General features: G+C 38.4%; 1 long non-coding RNA gene across 1 annotated transcript; it reads left to right on the plus strand.

The window, feature by feature from the left end:
* The first annotated feature begins 608 nt into the window (after positions 1-608).
* LOC125276290 lies at positions 609-3,399 on the plus strand. Its single transcript, XR_007186616.1, has 3 exons — positions 609-1,111; positions 1,208-1,317; positions 3,118-3,399. It is a non-coding gene; the product is annotated as an uncharacterized LOC125276290 (long non-coding RNA).
* Positions 3,400-12,246: the final 8,847 nt, after the last annotated feature.

Consider the following 12,246-nt stretch of genomic DNA (forward strand, 5'->3'; position numbering starts at 1 on the left):
ACATTATAGTCAGGGTTGTGGAACAGAGGTTGCTGCTACGAATGTGTAGGGGAACTGTTGTGTTTGGTCTAGGCTTGGGTTCAGCCTGGGTTATGTCCCCGTCCCATTCCCACTCTCGCTCCATAGGCTTATTCTGTCAGTTCTCGGCTGTCCTAAAATAAAGGCAATAAATCAATAAATCAAATGATCTTCTTTTATGATTCACAGAGGAAAAAATCAACTTGGATTGAAACAACAAGTGAGTAATTCTTGGGTAACTATATTTAAATGTATACTTAATGTTCTGTATTTATATAACTATTCACAACCAGAGCACATGACCTTCCATAACGTCCATATTCAGTCAACAGACACTGCCATCTTTGTAACTACAGAGATTCCAACCCCATCATAATCAGTAAATGACATCACAGGCATCCTATGTTAATAAGGGTTTAGAGAACTAATCCCATCTAAATGGAGCTTTTGTCTCACACACACACAGAGGAACATTTGAGCAGATGATAATAAATAACACAGATAATATTGGTATATAATGAAAGTCTTGGCCAGTCATAGTTTAATCTCTGCCCCGCAGGGTTTTATGGGAAAACATTGCTGTACCCACTGCAGGTGGGGACAGTAAAATCTAGCAGCACTCTAATTTTAGCATGTATCTTTAATTGTTCAACACATGACATATGACCTCATAAATGACTCGCAGGCATTTGGAGAGTCAACAAAACCAGGAACTTATTGAAGGGGAAAAAATGGACCCAGTGCTTTATGACAACACATGAAAACAGCAGCCATTAAAAAAATAAAAAGCAGCACACACAGACTTTAATTCTCTGCATGTCCTGTTTACTTAAAGAATTCAGAATGTTTTGACCTTGCTGGTATTAATAAACAGCAGATGGAAGTCCCCTTGTCCACAAAAAACCCTCTGGAAATGAACTGCAATGAGATGATCTGGCATGGACGGGGACAGAAAGAGAGAGAGAGACGTTCATGTCTATTTTTGGCATGACATGATGTGGATTGCATCAGTTCTATTAGATAAGCACAGCCGTGTGGACTGCACACAAACTATCTTCATCTTATCTCCCGTGGTCTTCATCTCTTTCAGAAGGTCAGCTCATTAAGAGTCCTTACGAGACATGCATGCTAATCTTCAGCGCATCATCTAAGGACAACCCGTCTGATAAAGCAATGTCATTAATTGCAGCCAGAAGAGAAAAGATGAGATGTGACGAGAAGCAGAAAGAAGAGGAAAACCGACGGTGAGAGAAAAGAGAGAGAGTGATTAAAGGACTCTCGCACAGTGACTGGCCTCAGGTGAACCTGGTTCATGGTGTTCTTATCATCTTCCTGTGAGGGAGTGAGGAAAGAAAAGTCATTAGTTTGAGTTCTGGGTCTGTGTTGGTGGTGGGGGGGGGATGCAGTCTTTCAGTCAGGTCAGACACAGTCCATGTAACCACAGTTGCAACAGAACATTCAGCTCAGGAGGAGGGACAGCTCATCCAAAATGAAAATTCTGTTGTTCACATTGCTCTTTTAAGAGCATACAGTGAGAAGGGGAAGTTTGAACAGCTTACACATTACTAAATATTTGAGCGTTGCACCATTAAACACTGGTTGAAATATAACGCTATGTATAACCTAAATATTTATAAAAGCCTCCAATCAGAAGTAATGGTTGGAATACAATAGCAGGCTGATTAAATCACCACCACTACAGGTTTTACCTGACAGACTTCAGTCCTTTAGATATATATGATGCTGTTGATATTTAAACTTGTTTATATTTTAGGAGTAGGGGAGAGTGAGGTGATTTGTGCCAGGGGGGGAAGAAGTTCCACCCATTGTTTCTGCAAAACCATAGAAGAAATTGGTCATGTGACCACATAATTTTGAAAAGCTTTCCATTTTACTCATCCTCCAAATAAGAGAGACACATGGCATGAGAGGAAAGCACATTTTAGCTCAAAAAACTGTTTTTTTCCTTTCAAAGTAAAATTCCTATGATCAAGGTTTTTTGATTGTAGTGTCTGAACAATTATAGACAAGTTTGAAAACATTTCACACATGTTTTAGTGCTTTAGCAAGGCTACACAATGAGTCTATACAGTTAGCATGATGTTAGCTCTTAACTGCTGGATCATGATAGTTTTTCAAACTTGTGGGTCTGGGGTGATTTGTGCCAAAGTGCCTGGGTTAAGTTGTGCCAGTAACACAGCTCACCCCCACTTATGATTATTTTCAACATATTATTAATTTGTAATTGTACATTGAACTCTTACATTTTAGCAGTTAAACTATGTGACATTCTTGATTTTAAACCAAAACCCATCATGCTACGCACTTTCTGAAGATGAAAAGCATGAAATGGTCCAATGTTGTGCAAAAGGCATGAAAACAACTAATATTGTGTGAAAACTGAATGGAGATTATCGAATTATCATAAGATTTGTGAGTGATTTAGAGCACAGCAGAACTCGGTCAGATAAAGGCTTGTTAATGAAAGTTCCTGTCAAAAAATTAATTGTATTAAAAGGGCAGCTATAAAAAAGCCAGTGTTGAGCAGCAAACAGATATTTTCATCTTCAGAAAGATCTTTCTTCCTCCTCATATTTCATGAGAACGCAGATTTGCTTAATAATGTGGAACAACCTCTAGGGTTTCCATAGATCTGGCAAATTATTTAGTTTGAGATTGATACCAGTTATCTAAAAAGACATGGATAAATAAACAAACAAACAAACAAACAAACAAACATTTTCTTAGAAAAACTAAAATCTGAATGATTATTCTACTGAAATTTTACTGATATGTCACTTGCATAATAATTTGGAATGCGGTGTATTCTTATATGTTACATAATTGACAGACAGCGTTCTATGTATGTCAACAGGCATCTATTGCCAAAGCCTTTTTGCCTGAAATGATTCACAAATATCATATATTGTGTATTTAAGTTTTTTGTGTTTTCCCAAAATCTACAAAATATGACTTATTCCAACAGTTTAATAGGGTGAAAATATCTAAATGAACCTTAAATGAGTATTTTTGTATTGAATTTATCTTGCTTTCATATAGCATTACTGTTCATAACATTAAAATGTTGTTTTACATCAGAAATGACTGGCACAATTGGCAAAAAGCAGACGAGGACCAACTTCAGCCGACGGTGCGGAACACACTGAGAAAACTTAGTCGGCAGTCGAAGAAAAACTGCCCGACGGCCGACCGTCGACTTGGTGTGTTCCTGCCTTTAGGTTTCAACACACACAAAAAGAGAAAAAAAATGTAAATAAATAATGTAAATTGTTATATACTGTAGTATTATTATTTATTTATAGCTCCTTATTAATCTTAGATACAATTCTTGAATATTACTTAGATATTTAAATCTAAGGCTGTCACAATATCAGACTTTCACTACATGATTACTGTAGCCAACTGAAGCCAAAAGTTAACATTATTATCGCAATGTCTATAGATATAGATTTAAAAAATAAATAAATAAATAAATAAATAAATAAATAAATAAATAATGCTATCAGTCAAATTCACCTTTAACTTTTTTCTGTGTTTTCTCTTTTTTGGCCAATGAATAACTCTAGCATAGAAATTCTAGCATAGGGAGGCCGAGAGAGATAACTCTAACCATAACAAAAAAAAAAAAAAAAGATTGGAAGTGCTGATGACGCCCTTATTGGTTATTTATTTAACACTGACAGTTCCATGAGCCAAAGCAAGTTGGAAACATCAAGTGTAACACAATTAATTGAAATGTGCAAAGTTTAGATAGGATGTGGAGAGCACAACGTGAATATTCTTCAAAATATATTCTTGTGTGTTCTACAGAAGAATGAAAGTCATACAGGTTTGGAACAACATGAGGGCGAGTAAATTATGAAATTTTCACAATTTTGGTTATCTATCACTTTAAATTTTGTAGTCTGTATGTTAAACATTACAGAGCAAGCAGTTAGGTATTAAAGCGGTTCTTGTATAGCTACTGGGAAAAAAAATTGCTATTTTAGCTTCTTAACCTTTGCTGTATATACTGTAAACAATAAACTGCAGTGTCCCCAAGTAACTAGTGCTACACAGACAGTTAAACCACATTCCAACCTTTAATGGTGCGTAACCTGTTGATGTATAGTGGTAAGTCCAGTCTCAAAGGAGGACTTTTAAGTGGATTTGCACATAAAACTCAAGAAAACTGATATAGGGCCACATCGTATGGATCAACAGTCTGAACACTGCTGACACAAGGCGTTTCAAAGCCAACAAAAAGATGCTTTCAGGGAGTCATGTAAGCAAAGGCTTCTGACAACACTTATGAAATATTATGACTTCAAGAAAGCCATGGATGTGGAGGAGTATTTCAGTTTGAAAAGTCGAGGAAGAACATCACAAAAGTCTGTTTCCAGGTTTGACTCACTGCTCTTGTGTGGCTAAATCATTAAAGCATTAGCCAAATGTGCAAACAAATCACCTCAGCAGCATACCGTAAGATGTTTGACACATTTATCTTGGGTAACTCCTAAACAAATCCACCTTAACACACACCATGCAAAGTTTTCACCTGAAATCAAATAATAAACTTTATGGTTCGGTGAAAGCAACAATGCTAGTGTCCGCTCTAGCGATTCCCGCTAATACTCGTCTTTACTGGGTGTCAGTCTTTATCGGCTGATTTGAAAATTGACAGTGTGTAGAGACAAAAACAAGTTAGAAAGATGTCAGTTCTCAAAGAAACCAAGACACGACTGAAAGACACTTATCTGTGGAGCCTGTCTTGTGAAATTAGCAAAATGTCACTCAGAGACTCATTAGCTTGAGAGCTAGGAGATGGAGTTAGTGACTCAAGACGTTGTGTGAAAAGAACAACTTGTCAAAAGGTTTTCTTCTTTTTTTGTCTGTGCTTTTGGGACACCAGTCGATTCAATTGAAATGCCAGGTGAGTTCCTCCTCAGAGAAAAAGATAAAGCAAGAAAATGGAAAAAGTGAATAGCCCTTTTACCTCCTAAGGATGTCAATAGCCTGCGGTCCAAGTGAACAAGCACTTAAAAGGGGATCAATGGAAGATGAGAGTTAAGTCAACAAGGTGGAAACAGAGACAGAAGAGTCCAAAAACTAACTTACTCTCACTTCTTTCTCTTTCTTGTTCACCGTTTGTTCTTTACTTTGGTTTGTGAGCCAGTGTTTGTACTACAGACTGAGCACAATACCCTCACGTCCCATCAAAGGCACGGTATGCTTTTATTACCCAAAAACACATTGACAGGTTGAGTGAATCCTAAACTCCCTGTTCTCTTTTATCCTTATCAGATTAACATCTGGAGTTTTTGGAGTCAGCCCTTACCATTTATTACTGAGAAAGGCCAGTGTTTGGTTACTCAAATTGCGTGTCTTTTTGTATGCGCTACCTGCAACAGCTGCTCACTGAGCTATTTGAACAGCGCGTCTCCATAGTTAAGACTGTGAAAGGCAGGCCGGTTGCCTGAAAACAGCTAAGGGAGCACAATGCCATGGCCCAGTCATGAACTCCGGTGTATAATACTCTTACCTAGTGGACAATTGACAGGTTTGGTGAGTCAGAGGATGTTAAAAGACACACAAGCTGGGATGGCAGCTGTTATGACACAATACAGCCACATGTGACACAGAAACAGTTAACATCTTTCTATTCCCTGATGAAAAGGCCAGCATAGCCTGTCACCAGCATATGTTGTGTTTGGGGGATGCTGGTGTTCCAGTGTCTCCATTAGGCTTCTGAATAAGCTTAAAGGGGTAGTTTACAATTAATATTCTGTCATCATGTATTCAACCTCATGTTGGTCCAAACCTGTATGACTTTCTTTCTTACGTGGTATACAAATATTTTGTATTTTATATTAGTTTATATTAGTAGTCTTTTCTGCCCTTCTTTCTGAAAAAGAAGCATATTGTATTAAATGTGCACTTCAAATCTGAAAATTACATTTAAAACAAAAAATGTACTTGCAGATAATTTAATATTAATGAAATAAAATTACATATAAAGATGTACTTAAGTCTTGTTTAAGTAGGCCAAAAAAAAAGTACTTTAAAGTTCAGCTAATTAATTTATTATAATATAAACAAATAAGTGACAAGCAGGGCGGGGCGAGAGCCGTGGGAGAATGGTGTGAGGCTGGTGGCGTGCTAAGGAGCGTCAGCTGCGCACTGCACCGGTCTCGTATCTCTCACGGAGGAGCTCCGGATGCATAAAAGGAGGAGCGACGACAGTGAAGGACGAGAGAGGACCAGGCCTGGACTTTATGTTATGTTTTATTATGTTTGTGTGTGTGGCAGTCATCCGAGAGGGACTGCTTCCATTTTACTTTCGTTTTGTTGTTTATTTTGGAATAATTAAAGTGGGTTCAACGTTCCCTGAACAACAAACTGTGTTACATTGGTGCCGAAACCCAGGAGGAAGAAGGGACATGCTGTCGGAGTGCTGAGGAGGTTGGGCAGCGCTGAAGACCGCAAGTCGCTACCTGATTGCCTAATCTTAACCCCGCCCCTAATCCTGACCCCTCTTCCACACCTACTCCTTAACCTACCAATACTAGGTGGGTAATAATCTGGCAGGGGGTCGAATCTCAGCACAAGACGCCCATCCCGAGGTGACTAGAGAGTACATCAGCTTCAGTTTGGACCCAGCCTCTTATGAAGACTTCAGATGACCAACACCTTTCAAGAGACGGCGCCAACTCCTGCGAGGACTTCAGATGACGCAACATTTGGATAAACATGCACATTCCCAAATTTATATATATCCTAATTATTGTTAACATGTAATCATTAATCTGCTAACAGTGATTGTAAATTAAATAGCCTAAATTAGCTAACTGCATGATTATATATGTACATTTCTGAAATTACATTGGAGAATCACCTCCGATAACAGATTACTCTAAATTGTAATTTTGACATGCATTCTCTGTAAAGCTGCTTTGAAACGATATCTATTGTGAAAAGCGCTATACAAATCAATGTGAATTGAATTGAATAGAATAGTTACATTGAACGGTCATTTCTGAATGCTTTGGACCAGTTTTAAGATATTTTTATGGTGATTTTGCATTCTTTTTGAAGCTTGAAAGCTCCATTTCAAATTCATTATAACTGCATGGAAAAGAATGACCAGCATATTCATTAAAATATCTCTTTTTGAAATAAGGGGCATACAGGTTCAGAATGATATGATGATGGGTAAATTACAGAATTTTACTTTTCTTTTTTCCATTTTTATTTTCATCTCATTACCCAGCTTATTTTACTGATGAGCAGCATGGCTATGCATATTGATTAGCTAGAACAGTGCTAAACCTAAAGCAACCAGAATAAACTAGCCTAAAATACATCCTGGTCTTTTTAGCTGGATTAACAGTGGGTTAAAGTTAGAAAGAGAGAAGAAAAATGCAGATAGAGGAGGCAGATACGGCCCTTGCTTTAAACAATCACCATCAAAAAATTGGCTCATGTTTAACCTAGAGACCGCCTGTCGTCTATCCAAACCACAAGCGGGTTTTAACCTTTCCACAAAAACACTGGGCTCTCACCAATGAAAAACATGTTTGTTCTTGCTTAAAGAAGGAGAAAAAGCACAAGTACTGATATCAATCTCCACTAGACTCCAGTGAGTAGGCAGTGTACTGTGGTAAACACACATTTAAATAACCAACTAATGTTACCTAACGGTTACAAGTGCATCCCTAAGGTAAGGCCAGCTTTTGTTTCTCACAGAAAGCACGAGGGCGGGTCATCTCTGGTGTCAACTGTCCATTAGCAGGGCGGAGGACAGACAAAAAGAAGTACAGATGCTTGTGTGCATGATTCTCAAGCATGTGCTTCTGGGCTACAGCAGGGATAGAATGAGACAGAAGGACTCAGAAACTGATCCAGGCTGCAGGGAGCTGACTCACCCTCTCAAATGGCAGTGGGCTTGGTCTCTCTGATAACCGAGCCGGACGAGCTTTGTGAGGCTGTGAGAGGAACAACACATGTCGCTCACCTGATAAGCATTGGGGAACTTTCTGCAGGACACAAACACCAGCTAAACACCTCTTCTCCGCCTGTTCAGCAACTTGACACGGGTTGGACAGGGATCACTGTATTTGAAACATCACACTGGTAGTTTGCTGATTGTTGTGGTGTTAAATCTCACATTGATGTGTCAGGCCTTCCAAGAATACCTTTCCCACTTTTCTGCTTAAAAAATTATCTGAAGTATCTGAAAATTTAATTGATTTGTTCTCAGGCATGTTACATTTGAGTATCAATGCTGTCTCAGATGTTTCTCCTAAAGTTTATAGGAAGAAAAAAGACAACTGCTTACACATGACAACTGTTTACATAAAATATGAGTACAGAGCTATAACAATGTGGATTGCAAAGTTCAGATAATTCAGTCTTGGAAGAATTTGATGAGACATGTTTGAGATCATAATGAGATCTCTGACTTTTGATTGTAAAATCTGAGTAAAATTTGAGACATTGCTGAAATCTGAAACTCTAAAGGCGACTGGTGTCTTTGTCAAAGAAAACATCTGAGAAGCAGGCAAATTTGCTCTCCATTTAGTCTCATGGTTGTTTATGAAAAACAATTGAGTTATTACAGAGATCTTATTTCTGATTTAGCTTTTCGTTAGGTTGGTATGTTGAGATCTTTTCTGAGACTGAGACTGCTGTCTTCTTGTCAAGAGAAACATCTGAGAAGCAGGCGATTTCAAAAGTCTCAATTTGCACTATTTAATCTCATGGCTGTCTATGAGAAACAATTGAGATATTAAAGAGCTCTCATTTGTGGTCTGTCTTTTCTTTAGTATGCAGGCAAATCTGAGCACAGTCTGAGACACTGTTGAGATGTCTTCTGAAATATATGAGATGACTGGAATCTTTTTCTTAGGAGAAATATCTAATCAACAAAATAAAAACTTTAATTGTTGATTTCGTTATTTACTCTCGATTTAATATCATTGCTCTCTAGGAGAAACAATTGAGATATTACAATAATTAACGTGTGACTTCTTTCCTATGAAAATGTATGTGTTACGACTCAAATTCTGGAAATGTTGGGACGTTTTTTTAAATTTTAATAAAATTAAAATTGAAAGACTTTCAAATCACATGAGCCAGTATTTTATTCACAATAGAACATAGATAACATAACAAATGTTTAAACTGAGAAATGTTACAATTTTATGCACAAAATGAGCTCATTTCAAATTTGATGCCTGCTACAAGTCTCAAAATAGTTGGGACGGGGGCATGTTTACCATGGTGTAGCATCTCCTCTTCTTTTCAAAACAGGTTATGAGTTTCTGGAGTTTTGATGTTGGAATTTGGTCCCATTCTTGCCTGATATAGGTTTCCAGCTGCTGAAGAGTTAGTGGTCATCTTTGATGTATTTTTTGTTTAATGATGCGCCAAATTTTCTCTATAGGTGAAAGATCTGGACTTCAGGCAGGCCAATTCAGCACCCGGACTCTTCTACGACGAAGCCATGCTGGTTTAATAGCTGCAGTATGTGGCTTTGCATTGTCCTGCTGAAATCCATAAGGCCTTCCCTGAAATAGACGTCGTCTGGAGGGGAGCATATGTTGCTCTAAAACCTTTATATACCTTTCAGCATTCATAGTGCCTTCCAAAACATGCAAGCTGCCCATACCGTATGCACTTATGCACCCCCATACCATCAGAGGTGCTGGCTTTTGAACTGAACACTGATAACACACTGGAAGGCCTCCCTCCTCTTTAGCCCGGAGGACATGGTATCCGTTATTTCCAACAAGAATGTCAAATTTGGACTCGTCTGACCATAGAACACTTTCCCACTTTGAAACAGTCCATAAATGAGCCTTGCCCCACAGGACATGACAGTACTTCTGAACCATGTTCATGTATGGCTTCCTTTTTGCATGATACAGCTTTAGTTGGCATCTGCAGATGGCACGGCAGATTGTGTTTACCGACAGTGGTTTCTGGAAGTATTCCTGGGCCCATTTAGTAATGTCATTGACACAATCATGCCGATGAGTGATGCAGTATCGTCTGAGGGCCCGGAGACCATGGGCATCCAAGAAAGGTCTTCGGCCATGTCCCTTACGCACAGAGATTTCTCCAGTTTCTCTAAATCTTTTGATGATGTTATGCACTGTAGATGATGAGAATTTGCTAAGCCTTTGCAATTTGACATTGAGGGACATTGTTTTTAAAGTATTCCACAATCTTTTAACGAACTCTTTCATAGATTGGAGAGCCTCTGCCCATCTTTACTTCTGAGAGACCTGTAGCAGGCATCAAATTTGAAATGAGCTCATTTAGTGAATAAAGTGTAAAATTTCTCAGTTTAAACATTTGTTATGTTTTCTATGTTCTACTGTGAATAAAAATTGGCTCATGTGATTTGAAAGTCTTTTAGTTTTAATTTTATTCAAATTTAAAAAACAGCCCAACATTTCCAGAATTCGGGTTGTAGATTACATGTACATGTTAGATTAGACAGTGTGATTGTCCAGTACAAATGAAGACAAACAAGTAAGAGGAAGAGAGAAATGAAAGCAGAAAAAAACACTGCATACAGACAAAGCAAAAACGCCAGTGTCACTTTTTAATTTCCTCATGGTTTGTTGTTCCATTGAGCCTCCTGTGATTCACACTCACCAAAACACACAACATTTGTACACTATAATTATTAAACGGGCTGTTTGCGGCAATACCAACATGATTATTGTTTCTGCTTATGATTTTAATAGACTTAGACAGGGTGATTTTCATTGGATGAACACGACGAGAGCTTGGACAGATAGATGTGGGTAAAAGGCCCAGAAATGCATGCTGCAATACCTTTCTTTTAGGGTGAAAACAGAGGAGATGTGCTTCCCTCTCCCAGGGGCCTTATAGCCTTTCATGAGCACTGGGGCACAGGCTCCGCATCAAGTAAAGAAGTGTACCCTTATTTTCAAGGGGGGTCCATGCAGGGGCATGGTCCCCTGTGAGATTTATTTTCTGCAAAAACAGCACAAAACCTGTTTGAATACTGGTGACTTTGGAAACATCATTTTTTTTACATTTTCCTCAGTATACAATAATGCAACAATGGCCTACATATTATTTCACTAGATGGCAATTTCATATCTACCTAAAAAATAATTTTATAAGCTAACATTATATACACATATGCACATCATGCTCATCCAATGAGCATTATTGTAAATGCCTTTACTGTCATTTTTGGCAGATTTTCAGACAGAACTTTCAGTCTCTCTCTCCTCTGGGAGAAGCCAAACTAAAGAGAACAGAGGTAAACATGTACTGTATATGACTGGATTGTTTACTGCTGCATAAATGTCCACCTCATGTTTACCTACATATCAAATATATATATAAGGTCAGGCTATGCCTGTCCATTACATATTCTCTATTTACCCATTTATCCTTATCTGACTCCACTCCTGCCCTGGGTGACCTCAATCCAGCTGTTGTTTTGGAAACCCTCGCCATCTCTATGGTTTGGATAGAACGAGAGCGAGAAGGAGCGAGGGAGGGGGTGAAGCACGAAGAAAAGTAATAAAGAGTGAGTTCACTTCAGTTCAATGTTGTTGGTTTTTTTCTTGAGACACGAAGCCTCTGTGAGAAAATGAGTCAGCGTTGAAGTGAGTGAGTGGGATAAAGAGAGAAAACAGTGAGAGAGACGAAAGGAGGTGGTGGAAAAGAGAAAGTGGCATTTCAGAAGTGACAGATCTGCTGAAGCTGATTGGCACATGCTGTTAGCGGCCGCAACGACGGTCCGCTCTCACTCAGCAGACGTGTAACTGCTCATATTAAAAGCCTTACACAGTGGAAAACTGCTGAGGGCTGACGGTGCACAAGTTATCCTCAAGTGACTCTGTAAACACACACTTCCTCTCATTACCCCTACAGACATAATAAATTAGCAAAAAGACTAGGAATATTTTAAGATTAGCAAAAGGTCATGAACTTTAAAATATCATTGAATAATTGGAGGAAGCTAAACATGGGGTGTTTACATAAGGATTTATAGTCTTCATTGTGTCTCGCCCACAATCTGTTCACTAACAGTCTGATGCCAACTACACTGAAAAATGGTAAGCACTGGCTTAAATCACCAGTTCAAATCTAAGTGGTCGACACAATTTCCTGAAGTAAAATATAAAAAGTCACACCTTTTTTATGCCTTTTTAGGAATTTGAACCAAACAAATGT

Source organism: Megalobrama amblycephala, linkage group LG9, assembly GCF_018812025.1.
Source record: "Megalobrama amblycephala isolate DHTTF-2021 linkage group LG9, ASM1881202v1, whole genome shotgun sequence".
Lineage (NCBI taxonomy): Eukaryota > Metazoa > Chordata > Actinopteri > Cypriniformes > Xenocyprididae > Megalobrama > Megalobrama amblycephala.